Raw genomic sequence first — 25,937 nt, forward strand, 5'->3', positions numbered from 1 at the left:
ATTAAAAATCAGTGGCAGAAAGAAAATTAGGACATTTGTGAATAGTTATTAAACAACACATTTCTAAATGACCTATGAGTCAAAACAAAATTTATAAATGAAAATCAGAAATATTTTAACTGACTGAAGAGAGAAACACAAACCAAAACTTTTGCAAACTTATGCTAAAGCAGCTTATTTAAAAAAATAAATAAATACCTTTAAATGCCTATATTAGAAAAGAAAATCTCTAAGCAATAACATGTTTTTTATTTTAAAACATTAGATAAACAAGAGCAAACTAAACACAAAGCAAGCCAAAAATAATAATAAATTAGTTTCCTCAAAATTAAAAACTATTTCGTTTTAAAGGCACCATTAAGAAGGTGAAAAGCTACAGACTGAGACAAAAAAGGTTTGCAAATCAGGCTAATAAAATCTTTGCAAATCATGTGACTGATAAAGCACTTGCATCCAGAATGCATCAAGAATACTCATTCTAGTAAAGGAAATATATGAATGTCCATAAGCACATGAAAAGGTGCTCAATATAATTAGTCATTAGGTAAATGCAACTACAACCACATTGAGATATCACTTTGCACACATTAGAATGGCTGAAATTTAAAAGATAGATAATAACAAATACTGGTAAGAATGTGGACAAATTGAAACATTCATAGCTTGTTGGTAGAGATGTAAGATGATGTAGGCACTTTGGAAGAGTTTGTAGCTCTTAAAATGCTAAATACAAATTTACCACATAACGTCACAATTCAACTCTTAAGTTTCTACACAAGACTGATGAAAACGCATGTCCACACAAAAACATGCATTTGAATGTTCAGAGCAGCATTATTCATAATAGGCATAAAAGTAGAAATAAATCTGAGTGGCCTTCAACTGGTGAATAAACAAACACAATATGGTATATCCATATAATAAAATATCACTCAAAAATATTTTTAAAAATGCATGCTACAATATGAATGAATCCCTGACATTATATTAAGTAAATGAAGCCAGATACAAAAGACCATATATTTAATTATTCCATTTATATTAAAAGCCTAGAGAAAGCAAATAAATAGAGACAAAAACTGGATTAGCAATTGTCTGTGGCTGGTAGTAGAAAAATGGAATGAGTGTAAATGTGCACAAGATATATTTTTGGAGTAATAAAATATTCAAAACTAGACAGTGCTTATAGTTGCACAACCTGGTACATTTACCACATCTTTATGAATGTTGCATTAAAAATGAGAAATTTTATGGTATAAAGTTTTGGGATTTTTTTTTTAACAGGTTCTCAGGGCTGGATGTGGTGGCTCACACCTGTAATCCCAGCACTTTAGGAGGCTGAGGTGGGTGGATCACGAGGTCAGGAGTTTGACACCGGCCTGACCAACATGGTGAAACAGCGTCTCTACTAAAAATACAAGAAAAAAAAAAAATTAGCTAGGCCTGGGGGTGCGCGCCTGTAATCCCAGCTTCTTGGGAGGCTGAAGCACAAGAATTGCTTGAACCTGGGAAGCAGAGGCTGCAGTGAGCCGAGATTGTGCCACTGTACTCCAGCCTGGGTGACAGAGTGAAAAAAAAAAAAAAAAAAAAAAAAAAGAGGTTCTCCAACCAGTATAGCTTCTCTCTGGCATGACTTTTCATTTAGCATAGTTATAGTAAAGCTAGGCTGCAGTGATAAAGACACCTTCTGATGTGGGAATTGTTTCAGGCAAGTGAGTGGTTTTGCGCCACCGGAACATTTTGAGGTCGTTTCTTTCTATGTTCTTTATCTGTGTCTCCCATAGCCTATGTTCCAACTGATAAAGGTAAACATGACAAAGAATATTGCCAACTGACATCAGATACCCCCTGATAGGATATGCTAAGAAGGACATCACGTCACGGAAGGAGCATTCTTGCCAAAAATAGATAATTTGAACTCCTCATGAGGAAAAATCAAAATTGAGGAACGTGAAAAAAAATTGCCTGTACTTTTCAAAAATGTTGATGTTATAAACTGTTCCAGATGGAAGAAGAATAAAGAGACACAAAAAGTAATTGCAAAGTATGATTCTAGATTAGATCCCAGCTCAGCGCAAAGTGTGGCAGTCATGATAGACAGCACTGAGAAAATTAATAAAACTTTAACATGTATGGCATATTAAATAATAGTATTTTATAAATGTAAAATATCCTCAATTTCATATATTTACAAATAAATATTAGTTTCATAGTTGACATTGTAGTATGCAGAGACAGTAATCAAATTGAATCTAAAGCTATTTAGATTAAAGCAAACATTGTCCTGCTTAAAAAGTAGAGAAATAACTTGTATGGACTATCAACAACTATTTTAAATAATGACAAGCAAATTATTTGGGGATCATAGTTTTCCAAAGAATTCTTTATTTTGTATCATATTAAATAGATTTTTAATGCATTCAGTTAAATAGAGTTACAATAAATGCTATCATTTATAATGCAGGAAAAACTGTCCATAGCAGTGTATAAGTATTTAAATGTTGTGACAGTGGAAGATAATTTTAAGTGGATTTTGAAATGACTAGAAATTATTATTTCATTAGGGAAATAACTTCATTTCATCACAAATTTTAGATAATTTTAATTATTGTTCTGATTGTAAAGAAATAAAGTTGCTTATTTAATTGTTAATTTTTCCTTTAGTCTGTTTTTTGGGGGCATGTACCTTAGTGAATAATTGTGTACAAATCCTTTTATACTATTGATGTCTTTGACCTTTCTCTGATTACAGCTTTAGTACAATGAAGATACAAATGAGATATACCTTTGTTAAACTTCCAAAACTCGTGATTCATTATGGAAGGGTATGTCATGATCATCTAATTTAGCACCTTTATTCTGAAGAAATTCTAGTATAGATCATCAGATTACAAGTCAGAATATCCTAGCAGTAAATACTATGAGGTTTTCTAAAATCTTAGTCTACAAAATATTCTCCAAGTGACCATAATCAATGATGACAAATGATCATTTATTTGATCCTATTTACTCTTCTCTTTAATTTTACAATTGAAGACAATTACAGCAATTGCTTCACATATTACTGTGAGAATTTAATGAGATAAAGCATCTTAAACAGTTATGACAATTTCTGGATGATAGTAAATGCTCACTAAGCATTAGTAAAAGTATTAAGGATAATTACCAAAACAATTATATTATTCCAAGGCCTTAGAACAAGTTGTTTGTCTGCCAATTATAGTTGGTTGATTCTACTTACCCTGCAGAGGGCATTCTACTAAAGCAACTTCACTGTAAAAGAAAAAAAATTGTTATTATAATTGGTGGTGTGTATATATTAAGGGTTTAACTCAGAAAAATGTGGTGTGGGTCAAAATTATATAATTTGTTAATGAGCTGGCACTAAAGAAACAAAAGGTGGTGTTAAATTAAAATGCTAAAATTTGTTCAAAGTATGGCATTACTCACTACAAAAAAATATGAGAAGAGTTTAGGGAATAGCAGACTATAGAAGTTATTCATTATGCATTCCATTACCACGTCTATATAAAACATCCAACTGGAAATGCAGTCTAAGAAAAGCTTTCTGCTTTAAGAAAAGAAACAATGTGTTCCATTGGAATAAGTTATCAGACATCAATCTGGAATTTAAGTATTGGTCATTCTTTATAATAAATAAGTGCATAAATACCTGTGTGTAAGTGTGTGTGTATACTAATATTAGCATTTTCATGTATATTTAAAAATTATCATTGATAGTTATTAATGGAAGCTAAAAGTGATATTTATTTCCATCCTAACCTTTAGTCTAATGTATAAAGCATAATTCTACTAGATAGTTCCATTTGTTATGTGGCTAAAAATATGAATGATTTTATTTACTTCATTCACTTGTAGTTTTAATTTTTAAGAAAACGAAGCTGAATTTAGCCGTTCAGCATTTAATGCTATTGTATTTTTCTAAATTACTTTTCTTACATGATGAACAATCATTTAAAAAATGTCATTTTCTGTTTTTATTAAAATGAGTTCCAGGATTACAATAATCTTGCAAGTAGAATTTTGGAAATGCAATTAAGATGCTCTGACATAAAATTATTTATGGTTTGTATCAAAACATCAAACATTGCCAGAGGTAAAACTAATTTATTTTAAAGTCTATGTACGTAAACTGAGTAATCAGAAATGTAAAAGAAAAAGTCTTTGTAGGCCTAAATGGATAGTTTCTATAATAACACATCAAATAAGCTAATGAGCAAGTAATTTCAGGAGGCCTTAAGAGAGCCATTATGGCAAGAGAACACTGGAAGTTTCCTAAAACGATCTGATCTCTGTAATTAAAAAATTGATCAAGTGCCTTTATGCTATTAGTTGTTAATTAAATGAAACCAAAGTAGGTAAGTCCTAGATCGTGATAGTAAAATACTAAAAATCTGGAGAAATCTACAAAAGGCATAAACAATAGTTTCAGGATATTTGGGGCTAAGACTGTTAAATCTATTAATATATAGGTTAAATATGAGAAAAATCTATTTTGTATCCTCCATAGCTCCTAACATAAGAAAATAAATCAAAATTGTAAGTTGTCCATTTGTAATAATATGTTTAAAAAGAAAACAAATCATCTATTTCCTTTATTTTTACTAAAACTAGTTGTGTTTTTTTGAAAAGTGAATACACTCCTGCAGATATACTTATGATATGATACAGTGAAGATTGCAATGAAAGCACAATGTAAGTATTTAACTGCTGTATTTCAAAAATGATTACCACATGCAGATTAGGAGTTGTAATATTTCTGTTTCCTATGCCTATGCCATTATTCTAGAAACAGTAAAGTTCCTGCTGACATTCTTATAAGAGATGTGGACAAACTGCAGGAATTAATGATCAAGATGCCTTTTGCTAAAAACAGGATGAACATCTCTCACTTTATAGTAAATGCACAGTACGGTTTTGTATCTCTTGATAAAGAAAGGATGATAAAGTACAAAGAACTTTTGATCTCCAGACCCAAATTTTTAATTTACCTATAGGTAATGTGTTCTGCACATTTAAATGTACTGCCTTTATACCAGTCATTACAATATCTCACCTTTGAAAGATAAATCAACTTGTATAAAATAAAATAGGTTAGGTAGGCATTCTCTGTATTAACAGAAAACTAATTTAAACTTTAAGCTTATGTTTGGTTTGGAACACTGAAAAATTTTAAATATCTTACTTTTATTTTTAATCTTCATAGCTTACAACATTAAGAAAGAATGCTTTGATATATTTGGCCATAAACTCTTTAATTTCAGAAATACTCATGTATTTTAAGTAGCAAGCATGGAAACACTGTTGTGTACTTAGGGGAAAAAAAATGAGGTCCATGATTTGGAGGAAATTTAGAATTTGTAATGGTAGTTCAAAAGGACAATCAGTTTTCATATTTTTTAAAATTATAAAGTTATTGTTCCCAGTAAGTAAATTCAGAACACTAAAAGTACGTGTCTGCATGTTGTTGCATGCCATCAAATGGTCTTACATAATGGACTCTTAGTACATCTGTAGTTCCATTCTAGCCTTTAAGTCTGGTTTAAAAATAACCATGAGAGAGCGGTTTCTATGACTAGCTTCCTTGACTAACCTAATGCATGATCCTTGTTGACTTCCTCTTTTTTTCTTTTTTTACATGTCTACATCCAATCGTTTACATTCATACCTTTTACATTGATTGATTTATAAAATTTTACCCATTAAATAATACAGTAATAAAGTAATATAGCCTTTGAAAATTTCAGAGAAATATAAGAATAAACAAAAAATGCCCAGTAATTATTGACAACTACCTGGAGGTAACCAGTTTTTTAAAACCTTGGTGAATCTCCCTTTATGTTTTTTTACATACTGTTACAAAATGAGGAATATACCATATGTACAATTTTGCGTCCTATTTATTGGTGTCTTTATTTTCATTCAATGTTGTAGAAATGCTTTGAAAATATTACGTATGGTTGCAAAATTATTCTTTCTATTGTTGTAATGTCATTTATTTTTATATTATTTCTAATTTTTTTGCAATTATAAGTAATAATTTCATTTATCCACTTCAGTCATAGATCTCTTAATATTTGCTTAAAGGGTATTACTACACATGAAATTCATCAATTGGAAAATAATGAAGTTTTATCAACAAATGAAGCTTATTTCAAAAGACATGTCATGTTAAATAAACCATCCTAATGGGGATTTTCATACCTAACCCTTTATCAATATCTTTGTACTGTTTTCTCGAACACTTTTATTTTTCATTAACCTTTTCTTAGAAATGAGATGCCCAAAACAAATCTCTGTATTCATACTAAACATTATTTTAAGCATAACAATATAAGTGATTTAGATAATGCATTTTCACACCAGCTGGGGTTTGTGCTATCTACGCTAAAAGGACGAGGCCTCTGAAATTTGGTCGCTTCTTAAATAGGTATCATTTCGTACTACCCTTTTGGGGGACATCTTTCTCTTGAGATCATATGTAGCCTAGGATGTTTTCCTCAGTGGATTTTCAATTTGGATGAGTCAAAATGAGGTTTTGAACATACACTGAACCTCCTCAGGGCTTATTATTGCTTCTCCACCTTGGGTATGTATGCAATATTTCCCAACTTAGCAAGGACTGTGAATTTAACTAGCATGCTGTTTACTTCCTCAATGCCATCATTAACGAGACTGTTTAAAATAACTGGACCTACCACGAGCCCTTATAGTGGTCCTCTAGGTACCCCCTCCCTTCTAGAATAATTGTCATTTATTATGAGCCCTTTTACTTGATACTTCAGCCAATTTTTAGTCTATGTAAAAGTGTTCATATCCAAGCTAATTTAAACTTATACTTTGAGTAAAATTTTATAAGACATGCTATCCTTTTGCTTTGCTGAAATCAAGATATACCACATCTATTGCTGCTTTCATCTATTAATCTCATAACTTGATCCACAAGGAAAAAAAAAAGCAATTAAATTTGCCTGGCATGATTTTTTCTTTGTAAAATCCTACTGCTTGCTTTTCATAATTCATTTATCCTCTAGATGTCTTCCAGTGTTTATCTTAGGATTTGTCTTCGTATTTTACTAAGAGTTGAGATGACTAGTGCTCTCCTTTTAAGAAAACAGAGCCTTGTTTGCTCATAGCTTTTCTCTTTTATAGTCTCAAGTTACCTGTGAAAATAAACAAAGCTGCATTTGTCATTGGGAAGCAACCTCACTGAATAGATTATGTCTCCCTATTCTGTCTTAAAATTGTGGCACAAAATCAATGTATACATTTTTATTCCTTAGCATTCTGAATTGCATGGTAGAAAAGCAAAATGCTGGATTTTTAAAACGATCCTCTCCTCCATGTGTTTAACAAGATCTTTATTACGTGGTAATTGCTTCAGCTCCAACTTCCTACCTTGTCTTTTGTTTGTTTGTTTGTTTTTGCTTGTTGTTAAAGAAGATTTTAGAAAGCAGGTCAATATTCTAGTCATTTCAAAGTCTTTGTGGATTTCATTATCTTCTCATTAATTAGTATACACATAATCCTTATTTATTGCTTTGAAAACCCCTTTGGATATTATTAACATTTTCTTTTCTTTTTTATATATTTTTCCTGAGATTTCCTTTTTACTAAAAGGCCTATCTCATTATTTGTATTGTTATAACTTGGATTTCATTAATCTTTCCTACAGCTGCTATAATTTTCCTTCATTTCTATACTTCATCCCTGAAATAACATGTTTATTTTTATCATGAATATATGTCATTTATAGCATTCAGAAACACTAGGTCTCTTCTTGATCAATTAATTTTTATTTTTCCCTTAAAAATAATTGACACATTTCAAGCCTCTAAAATTTTTTAAAGTAAATCAAATACAACCCCCCTTTACACATTCCCTATTGCTAGACAGGCTAAGTTAAAATTGGTTGATTTTTAAATCCAAGAGGTGGGAAAGATGGAAAAGCATGACCAGTTAAGAAAGTATTGCAAGATTTCTGGCAAAAATGAGTATAGGCTGTCTTGTAAAGAAGAACTGAAATGGAGAGGATAGTCAATGTGAAAGGTAAATAACAGGCCTTGGCAACCGAGAACACTCAGAAGTTAGGTTTTCTCCTTTCTGTCATTTTCTTTCTACCCTGGTGAACTAAATCTGTGCTTTTCAAAATTATTGTACATTACTTACCTGGATTTTTTTTTTAAATTGGATTTTTATTCATTAAGTCAGGACTGAGACCTGAGCTTCTGCTCCTAAGTGATGCCAGTGCTGACGGGCTAAGTGACTAAACATCTGTCTGGAATCCCTGAAGAAGGGCATCCTATCTTGCACCCATCCAAGGAGTTCTTTCTAAACCATTGACAATAAAAACATAGCTTTTTATGTTTTATTTCTAAAAAGTCTAAGATAATAACTCACATGGATATGTGATAATATTTTAAAGTACTAACAAGTGATACATTTGCACGCAAAGTGCAATATTTTTACCAGAAAGAATCCTTTTATTTTAGAAACTTCTGACTCCAAGCCAGAATTTAAAAATCATTTCAAGGAAGCTGTCACCTGATTGTAGCATCCACCATGTTGGAGGTTCAATTCTATAAGTTCCATGAAAAAATTTAGACTTCACAAGAAATAATGATAGATGATTTGTTGGGGTTGTGATGTTGGATGTGAGAAGAGGAGAATTTTGGTGCAAGGAATAGTTGAGAGCCACCTTTTTTTTCCCCTTGGACTAGGTGAATTTTTATTATATAAATATTTAAAGAAAGTGTGTATTAATATATATTCTAATTATACTTTTTGTATCAATTTTATTGAAGTATAATTTTATACAATAAACTGCATCAGCGTAAACAGTATCAGTGCAATGCTAACCTCACAAATTGAGTAAGGAAGTGTTTTCTCCTCATCTGTTTTCAAAAATACTTTGCCTAGTATTTCTGTTATTTCTTTTTAAAATATCTAGTAAAATTCACCAGCTCTAGAATTCTCTTAATTAAGGAAATTTTTAACTATAAACCAAACACATTTAACAGCTACAGGGCAATTCAGGGTATCTATTTCTTCTAAAGTTTTATAGTTTTGTGTCTTTGAAGGAATTTCCTTTGCTCTAAATTCTCAGATTTGCAGATATAAAATTGTCTATGATATTCTCTTATTAACATTTTAATGTTTGCAGTATGAGTATTTATTAACCTTCTTTCTTTCCTAATATTCATAAACTGTATTCTCTTTATTTTCTTGGTCTGTTTAGCAAAGGTTTATCCATTCTAAAAACATCTTTTTAAAAAACCACTTTTTGGCTTTGTGAATTTTCTCCATTATTTGACTCCATTCACTTTTTTACTGGTATTTTTTCTAATCTGAATTTTTTTCTTCTACTTAACAGTTGGTTTACTTTATTTTTTTCCTAGCTTTTTGACATGAACTCTCAGGTCATTTATATTCATTTTTCTTATGTTGTAAGTATTTAAAATTACAAATATATTTCTAAGAACAGTTTTAGCTGTATCCCACAAGTTCTGTTTTGTTTCATAGTCTTATCATTCCCCAGAAAATATTGTCTAATTTCATTGTGGTTTCTTCTTGTCCTATTTAGAATGATGTTATAATAACCTCTAAGTATCTGGGGTTTCTTTGATGGGTTATGGTATCAGTTTCAACTTAATTGGGTTGTCATTAGAAAACATATTCTGTATAATTTCAATTCTTGTAAACTTACTGAAATTTGATCAATGAGGAAGGCATTTGTCAATTTTATTGATATTTTTCAAAAAAGGGAGTTTTAACATTATTTTCCTTATTGCTATGGCTCAGCACATACTATGTGCAATTGAAAAAAAATACATGTGTATGTATATACTCTTGAGTATTTTTTCAATTATCTAATGTTTTACCAATTTTTGTGACTCTTAAACATGCTTGTGGAATTAGTCCAAGCTTGTCCAACCCATAGCCCATGGGCCACATGTGGCCTAGGACAGATTTGAATGTGGCCCAATACAAATTTATAAACTCTCTTAAAACATTATGAGATTTCTTTTTGCAATTCTTTTTATTACTTTTTAACGCATCAGCTATTGTTCGCGTTAGTATATTTTATGTGTTGCCTGAGACAATTCTTCTTCCAATGTGGCCCTGGGAAGCCAAAAGACTAAACACCCTTAATTAGTAGGATTATTTGTAGGATTTTTATTTGTAGGATTTTTTTTTAGTCAATGTTTTATTCTTGTTTGTATTTTATTTTTTTAATTATGTGTCTTGTGTTTTCTCATGTAATTTTGTTTGTAGGTAACTGAATTTATCAATATTAATTCCATGTACATTTTTTATCATAGTTAGAAAGACTTTCTCAAAACTACAGGTATAAGTTATTTCATCCATAGTTTTTCCAGTACTTGTATATATACATATTTTTAATTTTTAAAATTTGGGCCATGGAAAGATGTCCATCTAGACAGAGCTAGGAGGAACATCTGCCAGTGAGGGACTAAGACACCAGAAGATTGGCGCACTCCAAGCAGATCTTCAGAAGAAAAGCATTGTGAATAGATGGAAGGAAGATATAGACACCAGGCTAAAGGGGAGGAAGCTGGGAAACATGCACAGGTCTACTGCACACTGAGACTCATTCTTGGCCCCCAGTGACTCCTTAGGAAGGAGTGAATTGAGCAGGTAAAGAGCAACTCGTGCTCACCACAGACCTCTAGAATCCTGGCAGCAAGAGAACACATGACCTCCATGGACAATTGAGCTGGTAGGGAAAACTGCTTGGAGAGGTCACAGGGGCAGGACTTCTTCCTGTGCAGAGTCTAGAGGGTTTGGTGCAGAAACATCTACAGGAGAGTATGGCCAGGGATGTCCATTTTCCAAGGCTCACCTTGCTCCCCTGCGAGACTCTAGCCTTAAGGGAACTGTTGGACCAGAAACCCAGCAGAGAGATCTTACCCATGAGATGGGGCCAGTCCAACCTGAGCACCCTTCTGTCTGCTGGCCTTTTCCAGGACCCCAGCCTGGCTGTCACTGCCTGCAGTGAAACCTCGGATGCCCAATCAGGGTGCCCCCTGGGAGCCCACATCATAGTTCTTGTGCTGGCAGACCATGCTTGACCATAGGAGAACTCCAGCAGAATGACCACCATTGACACACACCAGCCCACCTGCACTCTCCTCACAATGTGGCCTCCTCTGTGCCTCTTTGCTGGCACATACCCAAGGTCAACCCCCCACTACTTTGCTGGCACGTGTGTTCGTAGGCAGACCTAACCACCCCTCCCCTGCTGGCATGTGGGTGCATGTGCAACCAACTGTGCCATTGTGACCAGCATGAGCACACCCACAGCCTTCTACTACAGTTCCACCATTGCCAGCATGAACGTGCACATGGACAACAGTGGCCACACCTCCCACCCTGCACTGCTATTGCTTTCAGTATGAATGCAGGCATGGAGGTAGCCAGCCACATGCCCATCAGTGCACTGCCCCAGCGTCAACAGAGCCACGGTGTGAATATGCACACCAGCCCAGTGGAACTCTCTCCCCCACACTGCCACTACAACTGCTTCCAATGCCCATACAGAGGCCAGCAGCTCCAGGCCCACCAGCTCCCTCCCCTAGAAGACAAGCATACACTGCCCTGCTGCAGCTGCTGCTGACACAATCAAATGAGCATGGATACCACAGCCACTGCCTGAATAAACACTTCAGCTATCACCACCTTTCAGGCTTGTGGTCAGGGAAACACCTTTGCCTCTCCAGTGCAGTTTCCCAACCTCAGGGGGCCAGAGGATAAAGCTAGGGCCTGATACCAGCCCCTCAGAGTTAGATTACACAGCCCAGGAATGCTGAGATGAGTCTTTCCCCCTGCCACCAATAAATCTATGAGAAACAAAGCCAGTCAACTGAACCCACCATATACTGCAATCAAACCCCCAAGGACATAAAATATAAAATAAAAATGAAAACAATAAAGCCATCCAAAGTACAACTTCAGAGACTGAAAGAACATCAGCCCACACAGGTGGGAAAGAACTCGTACAAGAACTCTGGCAACTCAAAAAGCCAGAGTGTCTTATTCCTTCTAAATGACTACACTAATCCCCAAGCCACGGTTCTTAATGAGGCTGACACGGCTGAAATGACAGAAATGGAATTCAGAATATGAAAAACAACAAAGAACATCAACATTCAGGAGAAAGTCAAAATCCAATCCAAGGATTCTAAGGAACACAGGAAAATAATAAAAGACATAAAAGACAAAATGATCATTTTAAGAAAGAACAAAACTAGGCTGATAGAGCTGAAAAACTCACTTTAAAAATTTAAGAATACAATCACAAGTATTAACAGCAGAATCAGCCAAGCTGGGGAATGTTAGTACTCAAAGACCTGCTCTTCAAAAAAACTTAGTCAGACAAAAATAGAGGAAAAAAACTACGAGGAGTGAACAAAACTTCCAAGAAATATAAGATTAAGTAAAGAGACAAAATGTATAACTCATTGGCATCCCTGAAAGGCAGGGAGAGAAAGCAAGCAAAATAGAAAACTTATTTCAGGCTATTTTTCATCAATATTTCCCCATCCTCACTGGAGTCCAACATTCAAATTAAGGAAATGCAGAGAACCCTGGTGAAATACTACACAAAGAAGGCCATTCCCAAGACACATAGTTATCAGATTCTCCAACGTTGAAATAAAAGAAAAATGTTAAAGGCAGCTGGAGAGAAGGGGCAGGTCACATACAAAAGGAACTCCATCAATCTAACATCATACCATTCACCAGAAACCCTAGAAGCAAGAAGAGAATAGGGGGCTATATTCAGCATTCTTTGAGAAAATAATTTCCAGATCACAAATTTATATGCCACCATACTACGCTTCATAAGTGAATGAGAAAATAAGACCATTTTCAGATAAGCAAATATTAAGGGACTTCCTTACCACCAGGCCTGCCTTACAAAAGGTCCTGAAGGAAGGGAATGCTAAACTTAGAAGTGACAGACCTTTACTGGCCACTACAAAACACACTGAAGTACACAGTGACACTCTAAAGCAATCACACAAACAAGTCTGCATAATAACAAGCTGGGAACATGATGACAGGAACAAATCCACACATATTGATACTAACCTTGAATGTAAGTGAGGTAAACACCTCCATTAAAAGTCACAGAGTAGCAAGATGGATAAAGAAGCAAGACCCAACGATATGCTGCCTTCAAGAGACCCATCTTACAAGCAATGACACTCATAGGCTAAAAGTAAAGGCATGAATAAAAATTTACCAAGCATGTGGAAAACAGTAAAAAGTAGGGGTTGCTCTTCTAATTTAAGATAAAACACACTTTAAAGCAGCAAAGATCAAAAAACGCCAAAAAGGGCATTAAATAATGATAAAAGGCTTTATTCAACAGGAAGACATAACTGTTGTAAATATATATGAACCCAATCCAGAAGCACACAGATTCATAAAGCAAATTCTTAGAGACTCATGAAGACACTTATAACCATTCAATAATAGTGGAAGACTTCAACACCCCACTGATAGTATTAGATAGATGATTAAGGCAGAAAACTAACACAGATATTCAGGACTTGAACTTGACACTTGACCAAATCGACCTAATAGATATCTACAGAACACATCACCCAAAAACAACAGAATATACATTCTTCTCATCTGCATATGCCATATACTCTAAAGTTGTCCACACAATTGGACATAAAGAATCCTAAGCAAATTCAAAAAAACTGAAATTATACCAACCACGCTCTTGAACCATGGCATAGCAAAACTAGAAATCAAGAATAAGAAAATGACTCTAAACTATATAATTACATGGAAATTAAACAACCTACTCCTGAATGACTTTTGGGTAAATAATTAAATTAAGGCAGAAATCAAGAAATTCTTTGAAATTAATGAGGACAAAGATATAGCATACCAGAAGCTCTGGGAACAGTTAAGGAGTGCAAAGAGGATAGCTTATAGCACTAAACATCCACATGAAAAATTTAGAAAGATCTCATATTAACAACCTAATATCACGACTAGAGGAATTAGAGAAACAAGAGCAAATCAATCCGAAAACTAGTTGAAGACAAGAAATAACGAAAATTGGAGCTGAACTGAAGGAAACTGAAACACAAAAATCCATACAAAAATCAACAAATTCAGAAGATGGCTTTTTGAAAATAAAAATTGTTAGATAGACCATTAGCTAAACTAATAAAGAAAAAAGAGAATATCCCAATAAACACAAACAGAAATGACCAAGGGAACATTAACACCAATCCCACAGAGATACAAAAATTCCTCAGAGACTATTATTAACACCGCTATGCACACAATAGAAAACATAGAAGAAATGGATAAATTTCTGGACAGATACCACCTGGCAAGACTGAGCAAAGAAGAAACTGAATCCTTGAACAGGCCTATGATGAGTTCTGAAATTGAACCAGTAATAAAAGCCTGACAGTAAAAAAAAAAAAAAAAAAAAAAAAAAAAAAAAAAAAAAAAAACAGGAATAGACAGCTTCACAGCTAAATTCTACCACATGTATAAAGAAGGGTTGGTACCACTTGTACTGAAATTTTGCCACAAAATTGAAGAGGAAGGAATCCTCCCTAAATCATTTTATAAGGCCAGCATCATTCTGATACCAAAACCTGGCAGAGACACACACACACAAAAACTTCAGACCAATATCCTTGATAAACATGGATATAAAACTCCCCAAAAAAATACTTGTAAACTAAATCCAGCAGCACATCAAAAAGCTAATCCACCACAATCAAGTAGTCTTTTTCCCTGGGATGCAAGGATGGTTCAATATGCACAAATGAAAAATACAGCTAACTGGAGAGCTGAAAGATCTCTGGAAGGAGAATTATGAAACACTGATTAAAGAAATCAGAGATGACACAAACAAATGGAAAAACATTCCATGCTCATTGGTATGAAGAATCAATATTGTTAAAATTGCCTACCTCTCAAAGCAATTTACAGATTCAATACTATTCCTATCAAACTACCAATGACATTCTTCACAGAATTAGAAAAAAAACTATTTAAAATTCATAAGGAACAAGAAAAGAGCTCAAATAGCCAAGGCAATTCTAAGCAAAAAGAACAAAACTAGAAGCATCACATTACCTGATATCAAACTATACTATAGGGCCACAACAACCAAAACAGGATAGTACTGGTACAAAAACAGACATATAAACCAAAGGAACAGAATAGAGAACCCAGAAATAATGTCATACACTTACAGGCATCTAATCATTTATTAAGTCAACAAAAATAAGCAATAGGAAAAGCACTCTCTGTTCAATAAGTGGTGCGGGAATGACTGGCTAGCCATATGCAAAAGATTGAAACTGGACCCCTTCCTTTCACCATATACAAAAATCAACTCAAGGTGAATTAAAGACTTAAATATAACTCCTAAAACTATAAAACCCTAGAAGATAACCTAGGAAATACCATTTTGGACATAGGACCAGGCAAAGATTTCATGACAAAGTGGCCAAAAGCAATTGCAACAAAACCAAAAATTGATAAGTAGGACCTAACTAAATGAAAGAACTTCTGCATGGAAAAAGAAATTATCAACAGAGTAGACTGTCAACCTATAGAATGAGAGAAAACATTTACAAATTATGCATCTGATGAAGGTCTAATATCCAGAATCTATAAGATTTAATTTAGTTATAAAGAAACTAAACAAATTTATAAGCAAAAACAAACTATCCCATTAAAAATTGGGCAAAGAACAATAACAGACACTTTTCAAAAGAAGACAAATGCATGGGCAACAAGCATATAAAAATGCTCAATATCACAAATCATCAAAGAAATGCAAATCAAAACCACAATGCGATATTATGTCACACCAGTCAGAATGGCTATTGTGTATAATCTGTTAGAAACAACAAGTCAAAAAACAACAAATGCTAGTGTGGTTGTAGAGAAAAGGGAATGCTTATATACTGTTGGTGGGAGTGTAAGTTAGTTCAACCATTGTGAAAACAGTTTAACAATTTCTGCAAGAATTTAAAACAGAATTACCATTTGACCCAGCAATCCCAAAGGAATATAAATTATTCCACCATAAATACATGTGCATGCATATATTCATTGTGACAATATTCACAATAGCAAATACATGGAATCAACCCAAATGCCCATCAACCGTAGACTGGATAAAGAAAATGTGGTACATATACACTATGGAATATTATGCAGCCATAAAAAGAATGAGATCATGTCCTTTGCATCAATGTGTATGGAGCTAGAGGCCATTATCCTATGCAAACTAATGCAATAACAGAAAACCAAATACTGCATGTTCTCACCTACATGTGGGAACTAAACATCAAGTACATATGAACACAAGAGAGTAACAGATACCAGGGCCTACTGAGGATGAAGGGTAGGAGGAGGATGAGGATCAAAAAACTACCGATGAAGTACTATGTTTATTATCTAGGTGATGAAATAATCTATATATAAACCCTCCAACACACAATCTACCTATATAACAAAGGTGCACCTGTACCCTAAACTTAAAGTTAAAAATAGATAAATAAATAAAATGCAGATATTAATTTAGAGTTCATTTTAGTGTACTCTGGGTTGACATGTGTATTTCTCCAAGCAGATTTTGCTATTCAAATGCTATATATTATTTAAATCATTTTTATACAATGATTTTACTTGTGTCTCATATCATGCAGCAAATATTTTCATGTACTCAAATCTATTGCTAGAACTACTATCCTGTTTTGCTGATTGGTATATATGTTTATGCACCAGTGTGACACCATTATAACTAAAGGTTATTACTATGATTAAACATCTAGTAGAACTAATCCCACCTCATGAGTTTTTTTTTATCCCCTCGCGAGGGTTGTTATACTAATTCTGAAATGTTTATTTTTCCATATCTACTTAATAGTAAGTCATCTATCTCACCACTCTTAAAAATATTACAATATTTCTTGAGCTTACATAAAATGTATAACTTAACTCAGAATAAAACAGAAACTTAATGATTGAAGCAGCCTATCTAAGAGCAAGACTATTTCCATTAATTCAAAAAATTCCAAAAATAGAATTTGCATATACTGGTTAATTAATTTTATCTATTTTCAATACTATTACAAATCAGATTTTCTCTGCCATTATGTTTCCTAAAAGTTCTTTTGAATATGAAGGGTATTTAAAATTTACTTCGTGCTAACATCATTTTAATGAATTATAATTTCATAGCAAAAAGTTGCACAAAGTATTCACCTTTGTAAATTTTGGCAAATGTATAGTCCTGTGTAATGATCTCCGAAGCAGAATAAAAGATTGATATCATGCCAAGGAGAGACTTCCTTCTTGCCCGTTTGACCTTCTACAGTTTATTTTGATGATAAGTATTAAATTTTAATGAAATCCAATTTATCAATTTTTTTTTTCTTTTTCAAATACTTGTGTGTGTGTGTTACCTAAGAAAACGTTACCTACATAGGCTTCTCCTATGAACCTGGAAGATGAAGATGTTCTCCTATCTTCTATATGCCATAAATATTTAACTTATTTCACATTTTCTCTTAACATTGTGAATTATATCAATTTATTTTACAAGGTTAAACTGAGATGATCACAATCATTCAATATATATTCTTTTATATATTGCTGGATTTATTTTTTAAAAGTTACAATTTATGAGCTTTGCATCTACCTTCATCACTGACATTGATTTAACATTTTCTTTCTTCAATCTTTTTCATGTTGCATTATCTGTGATATATTTGCATCATAACGCAATTCAAGAAGCATTTACTCTCTATGTAAGAGTTACTTTTGTTCTTCCTCAGGCATTTAATAGAATATATTATTTAAATCATCTGAGAATAAAATTTTGTACATGAGATTTTAAAATGGTGATTAAATTTTTTAACAGATAAAAGGCTGTTAAGATATTTTATGACATTTTGTTCAGTCTAAGAAAGTTACGCATTTCAAGGAATTTATGCATTTTCTCTAATTCATTAAATTTTTGGCATAAATTTGTTTATTATGTTGACTTATTTTTCTCTTAATATATGCATGAACTGTAATCGTGTTTCTTTTTTCACTTCTGTCATCAAATTCCACTTTCATGTGTTTAGTTTTGGTAGACATTTATCAATTTTATTATTTTTTTTTTAGAAAAGCAAATTGTTATTGTTCACTTTTTCTATTACTTATTAGCTTTTTATTTCATTGATTTCTAGTAATATTTTATTACTTATTTTTTATATTTTTTAGCTTTAAGTTGTTCTTCTGATGTGAAAGCTGTTTATTGATTTTAAATGTGTTCTCTTTTGTGATATATGTATCTAGAGTATACACTTCTTTCTGTACTATTTTAGATGCAGCCAACATAAATTTATGTTGTGTTTTTATTAATGATTGGTTATATGTATTTTCTATATTAATTGTATGTTTTTCTTTTATCCTTGGCTAATGCAGAGCTATATTGTTTAGTTTCCAAATACAGGCATACCTCAGAATTATTGTGGGTTTTGTTCCAGACCACTGCAATAGAGTAAATAAATATCACAACAAAGTGAGTCACAGAAATTTTTTGGCTTCCCAGTGCATATAAGAGTTACGTTTACATTATACTGTAGTCTGTTAGGTGTGCAATAGCATCATGTCTACAAAAACAATTCACATACCCTAATTTAAACAACATTGTTTTAAAAGAATCTTATAATCTGAGCCTTCAGCAAGTTGTAATCTTCGTGCTGGTGGAGGGTCTTGCTTTGATGTTGATGGCTGCTGCCTTATCAGGGTGGTGATTGCTGAAGGTTGAAGCGACTGTGGCAGTTTCTTAAGACAACAAAGAAGTTTGTTGCATTGATTGACTTTTTGTAAGATTTCTCTGTAGTGTGTAATGCCGTTTGATGGCGTTTTACTCACCCACCATAGAATTTCCTTGAAATTTAGAATCACTTTGCTCAAATCTTGTACTGCCTTATCAACTAAATTTATGTAATTTTTTTTTTTTTTTTTGAGATGGAGTCTTACTCTGTCACCTAGGCTGGAGTTCAGTGGCACAATCTTTTCCCACTGCAATTTCCACTTCCTGGGTTCAAGGTATTCTCCTGCCTCAGCCTCCCAAGTAGTTGGGACTACAGGTGTGCACCACCATGTCCAGCTAATTTTTGTATTTTTAGTAGTGATGGGATTTCACCAGGTTGCCAGGCTGGTCTCAAACTCCAGACCTCAGGTGATCCACCTGCCTAGGCCTCCCAGTTGCTGGGATTACAGGCATAAGCTACTGCACCCAGTCAATTTATGTAATATTCTAAGTCCTTTGTTGTCATTACAACAATGTTTATAGCATCTTCACCAGGAGTAGATTCCATTTCAATAATACAACCACTTTTTGGCTCATTAATAAAAAGCACCTCCTCATTTATTTAAGTTTTATCAAGCGATTAGAACAATTCAATAACATCTTCAGGGTCACTTCAAGTTATCTTGCTGTTTCCACTATACCTGCAACTGCTTTTTCCACTGAAGTTTTTGAATGCCTAAAATCATCCATGAAGGTTGAAATCAATTTCTCCCAAACTCCTATTAATGTTGATATTTTGACCTCCCATGAATCACAAATGTTCTTAATGGCATATAGAATGCTGAATACTTTCGAGAGATTTTAACTTTCTTTTCCCAGATCCAGTAGAGGAATTACTATGACAGCTATAGCCTTATAACACATATTTCTTAAGTAATGAGACTTGACGGTCAAAATTAGCTGACCCATGAGCTGCAGATTGTTAGAAGCCATTAAGAATACATTGATCTCCTTGTATATCTCCATCAGAGCTACTGGGTGACCAGGTGCATTGTCTATGAGCAGTAATATTTTGAAAGAAACTTTTTTTCTGAACAGTAGGTCTCAACAGTAGGCTTCAAATAGTCAGTAAACAATGCTGTAACATATTATATCATCTAGGCTTCCTTGTCCCATTTATAGAGCATATACAGAGTAGATTTAGCATAAATTTTAAGGGCTCTAGGACTTTTGGAATGGTAAATGAGCACTAGCTTCCACTTATAGTCACCATCTGCATTAGTCCGTAATATGAGTCAACCAGTCCTTTGAAGCTTTGAAGCCAGCCATTGACTTCTCTTTAGCTATGAAAGTCTTAGATAGCATCTTCTTCCAAAGTAAGGCTCTTTTGTTTACAACTAAAGTCTATTGTTTAGTATAGCCAGCTTCATCAATCATCTTAGCTAGATTTGGATAACTCTGCAGCTTCTACATCAGCACTTGCTGCTTCATGTTGCACTTTTTTGTTATGGAGATAGCTTCTTTCCCTGAACCTTATGAGTTAACCTCTGCTAGATGCAAACTTTTCTTCTGCAGCTTCCTTACATCTCTGAGCCTTCACAGAATTGAAGAGAGTTAGCACCTTGCTCTGACTTAGGCTTTGGTTTAAGGAAATGTGGTGCCTGGTTTGATCTTCTCTCTTGACCACTAGAACTTTCTTGCTGTCAGCAATAGGCTGTTTTTCTTTCCCATCATTCATGTCTTTACTGGAGTAGCACTTTCAATTTCCTTCAAGAACTTCTTCTTGCATTCACAACTAGGCTAGCTACTTTTCAATTTATGTCAGCTTTAGATGTGCCCTCTTAACTAAGCTTAATCACTTTTAGCTTTTGATTTAAAGTGAGAGATATATGACTCTTTCTTTCACTTGAACACTTAAAGGACATTGTAGGGTTATTAATTGATCTAATTTCAATATTATTGTGTCTCAAGGAATAGGAATGCCTGAGAAGTTAGAAAGAGATGGGGAATGGTCAGTAAGTGAAGCAGGCAGAACACATATAACATTTATTGATTAAATTCAGCATCTTACATGGGTTCAGTTTGTGGTGCCCCAGACAATTACAATAGCAACACCAAAGATCACTGACCACAGATCACCATAACAAATATGAGCAATTAAAATGTTTGCAATATTGAGATCATTACCAAACTTTGACACAGACACATAATAGGAGCACATGTGATCTGTAAAATGGTGGCAACAGACTTGCTTGATGCAGAATTGCCACAAGTGCTCAATTTCTAAAAAATGCATTATCTGTGATGCACAATAAAGTGAAGTGTAATAACATGAGGTACGCCTATAGTTGGAGATGGCTTAAGTTATTTTTTTGTCATTAAATACTAGTTAAACTGTATCATTATCATAGAATATACTTTAAAATCATTTTCAATTTATTGAGATTCATTTTATGACAAAACATATCTACTTTGATAAAAATACTATGTGAACATTAAAATAATATATACTTTGAAGTTATTTGCTATAGTATTTTATATATCTGAAGTTGGTTAATTTAGTTAATAGTCTTTTCTCATATTATATTTTATATGATAAAATAAATTATATAATTCATTATATATAATAACATATATGTATTATTGGGGCTTGGAACACAGCACCCTAAAATATCACACTTTGGCATACTGAACTAAAGAAGCTGCCTCAAGGTTTTCTGATACTCTGTCTCTCCCAAAGCACAGAATAACGCTGTTCTTTAGAAACTAGATATGCCCCACAGCAACACAATTGCCTTCAATCACTTCCATGAAATTTTATTAACCAGAGAATATTAAAACTAATATCAGAGAGGAAGGAAGAAACTGAAAATTAAACTCTACACCTAGAGCACAAAGAAACTTTGTCCAAAGGTACTATTTGTCCTCCAGTCCCATTCAGTTTACAAAGATAATTATTAATATTTACAAGCAAATTTCTGTCTCTAAGGTGCATATATCTCTTTTAAAATCAGTTATTGCCCCTCCAAAATTGCTTACTTCCCCTTTCTTCTCTCCTTCTTATTAAGAGGGTATTTAAGCTTCAATCATCTGGCCCTTCTTTGAGTCTTATACATTGTATATAACTCCCATGTTTATGCACATTAGTAAATTTGTATGCTATTTTGTTCCGGTTAATCTGTCTATTGTCAGTTTGTTTTAGAGACTTAAATTATTAAGCTTTCAGAAGGGAAAGGGAAAGAGATCCTTTTCATTTCTACAACTTCATGATAATATTGTTAATATTTCTCTTATTTTGATTTGTATCTTCTGTCATCAAAAAGTTTAAAATTCCAAGGGATAAAAGTCATTTTTTAATTTTCTTAATATCTAGCTTGATTATATTATGAAATATAGCTTTGTTTGCATAACTACATAATTTTTACTAGATGGTAATTAATATTTTTTCTTTGTGACTAATATGTAGGTGACTTTTGTGAATGTCATCACGCATTTTAAAAAAGGTATATTTTCTATCAAAGGGTTAGAGTTCAAAATATTATAAGTCTACATTACTGTGTAACTTTTGTTTGGTTTTTTATTTACTCACCTATTTTTGGTCCTGTGCCTTTCCAGATCTGTCTTGTTTTGTTGTTACTGAAAAACCAGGGGTTTGGTGTAGGTCCTGCTGCGCACTGCACAGAAAGCCAATCACTGAGACAATGAGTATTGCCAAGAAAGAAGGTTTTAATGGAGAAGGCTTTAATTGAGTGCTGCAGTTGAGGAGATGGGAGTTCAATCTCAAATTCATCTCCCTGATGGACTAAAATTCAGGGTTTATATAGCAGGGAAGAACTGTAACAGTGTGTAAGAAGACAGGAACTAAGAAGGGGCAAGGAAGCAGTCAGGATGAACGAGGACCCTGACATCTCATTGTCTGGATGTGGCGATCTGGTGAGTTTGTTCTTTGATAGTTTCTTTGAGAGTCCTGAAGGTCGATTTTTTGAGGAAAAAACTCAGATAAAACAAAAGTAAGGTTCAAGATTTAAGACTAGAAAGGTCATTTCTATGTTTTTCAAAAATAAAGAAAAACTATATATGGGACTGTTGGGTCGGTCTCAGTGTTAGAATTTACTATTATTAGTATACTCCTGTAATTTTTTCTTGTATCTCCTACCCTGCTGCTCACTTCACAGAAAGCCAATCACTGAGACAATGAATATTGCCAAGAAAGAAGGTTTTAATCGAGAAGGCTTTAATTGGGTGCTGCAGCTAAGGAGATGGGAGTTCAGTCTCAAATTCATCTCCCTGACTGACTAAAACTCCGAATTTATATAGCAGGGAAGAACTGTAACAGTGTGTAAGAAGACAGGAACGAAGAAAGGGCGAGGAAGCAGTCATGATGAATGAGGAATCTAGCATCTCATTGTCTGGATGTGGCAATCTTGTGAGTTTCAGTTCTTTGATACTTTTTTTGAGAGTCCTGAAGGTTGATTTTTTGAGGAAGAAACTCAGATAAAACAAAAGTAAAGTTTAAGATTTAAGACAAGAAAGGTCAATTTCTATGTTTTTCCAAAATAAACAAATAAATAAAACTATCTATAGGATTACTGGGTTGGTTACAGTGTCAGAATTTAATATTGTTAGTACACTTCTTTTAATTGCTTCTTGTATCTCCTGCAGGTGTGTGCTGTGTACTCACTTTTCCTAGCATAATGAACTGCAGTTTCTTTAATCTACAATGCTATTTTTCATGAATTAAAGATTATAGTATCTTCTGATTATTTGACAGTCTTTTATTTCTGTAGCATCATTCACTTTCACTTTTTGCTCCTCACCCACATCCTATCCCCTGCTTTACCAACAAGTGTCCAAGAAGTACATCTGCTTTCTACAAAAACATTTGTCTCTCAATACCATGCCTCTCCAAGAGCTATTTCTGTCCCATGCACTATCAAGCTTGTTTATTTCAATTCACAAGTAGCTAGTGATCTCCTATGAATATTTTGTCACTAGAGTCCCATTCTCCCCTTCTTGAAACATTTGCCTACTTATTTCATCATGCATAACCCCTCTGCTTTCCTGACTTCTTTGCTGCATCATCTTCCAACTCTATATGTCAATGTGGGTTGTGAAGTTAGTTCTACTGGAATGAGTGCTTATTTTTCTACTTAGATAAAATTTGGCATTTGTGCTATTTCTTGATTCTTAGTTACAAACATAGGTTATGCATGGTCTTATTTCATCTCTTTGTTAATCTGTATGTTGGGTTTTCTTTTTTCTTCCTTTGAGAATGTATGAACAAATTTTACTTTAGGGGTCACTGTTATCTTATGGGTACTCAGAATTCCTGAATTAATTATTGCATTAAAGTATAAAAAATTACTATATTTTTCTGTAGTGTGTATGTAATCCAAGTGCCACTTGATAACTCTGACTTAAGGTATCTCCCAACATTAAAGTTATCAGCCAGAACTGCAATCTTATTTAAGGTTTGACTATGAGAGAATCTGCCTCAAAGCTCACCCTTGTGCCTCATCACAGGCTATTATCCTGAAGTACTCAGTTACTCACTGGTAGTTGGCTGAAGTTCTGTCTTCCTTCCTTGTCATGTGAGCCTTTCCATGAAATAGTTCACAATGTGGCAGCTAGTTTACCTCAGTGTGAGCAAGGTAAGAGTAAGAGAGAGCACCCAAGACAGAAGCCATGGTTTTTTCCTAACCCGCTCTCTTAGAAGTGGCATAGCATCACCTTTGCCATGCTCTATTTCCTAGAAGTGAATCACTAAATCAAGCTCATACTCAAGAGGAAAGGTTTAAACAAAGGTATAAATATCAATGGGCAGAGATTATTGGAAGCCATCTTAAAAGACATTCACCCCAAATAATTTATTTTTCAAAATTCCTGCTCTTCCCACCTAAAGGGTTAAGAAGTAGTGATACACAAATACAATGTATTTGTTTCTAAATATCACTTTTTTACTTTTTATTATACTTTAAGTTCTAGGGCACATGTGCATAACATGCAGGTTTGTTAAATATGTATACATGTGCCATGTTGGTGTGCTGCACCAGTAACTCCTCATTTATATTAGGTATATCTCCTAATGCTATGCCTCCTCCCTCCCCCTCCCCACAATAGACCCTGGTGTGTGATGTTCCCCTTCCTGTGTCCAAGTGTTCTCATTGTTCAATTCCCACCTATGAGTGAGAACATGCAGTGACTGGTTTTCTGTTCTTGTGATAGTTTGCTGAGAATGATGGTTTCCCGCTACAACCATGTCCCTGCAAAGGACATGAACTCATCCTTTTTTATGGCTCCACAGTATTCCATGGTGCGTATGTGCTACATTTTCTTAATCCAGTCTGTCATTGATGGACGTTTGGGTTGGTTCCAAGTCTTTGCTATTGTGAATAGTGCCACAATAAACATACGGGTGCATGTGTCTTTATAGCAGCATGGTTCATAATCCTTTGGGTATATACCCAATAATGGGATGGCTGGGTCAAATGGTATTTCTAGTTCTAGATCCTTGAGGAATTGCCACACTGTCTTCCACAATGGTTGAACTAGTTTGTACTCCCACCAACAGTGTAAAAGTGTTCCTATTTCTCTACATCCTCTCCAGCACCTGTTGTTCCCTGACTTTTTGATGATCACCATTCTAACTGGTGTGAGATGGTATCTCATTGCGGTTTTGATTTGCATTTCTCTGATGGTGAGTGATGATGAGCATTTTTTCATGTGTCTGTTGGCTGCATAAATGTCTTCTTTTGAGAAGTGTCTGTTCATATCCTTTGCCCATTTTTTGATGGGTTTTTTTTTTTCTTGTAAATTTGTTTGAGTTCTTTGTAGGTTCTGGATATTAACCCTTTGTCAGATAAGTAGATTGCAAACATTTTCTCCCATTCTGTAGGTTGCCTGTTCACTCTGATGGTAGTTTCTTTTGCTGTGCAGAAGCTCTTTAGTTTAATGAGATCCCATTTGTCAATTTTGGCTTTTGTTCCCATTGCTTTTGGTGTTTTAGACATGAAGTCCTTGCCCATGCCTATGTCCTAAATGGTATTGCCTAGGTCTTCTTCTAGGGTTTTTATGGTTTTAGGTCTAA

This window comes from Macaca nemestrina, chromosome 14 (genome assembly GCF_043159975.1).
Source record: "Macaca nemestrina isolate mMacNem1 chromosome 14, mMacNem.hap1, whole genome shotgun sequence".
Classification (NCBI taxonomy): domain Eukaryota; kingdom Metazoa; phylum Chordata; class Mammalia; order Primates; family Cercopithecidae; genus Macaca; species Macaca nemestrina.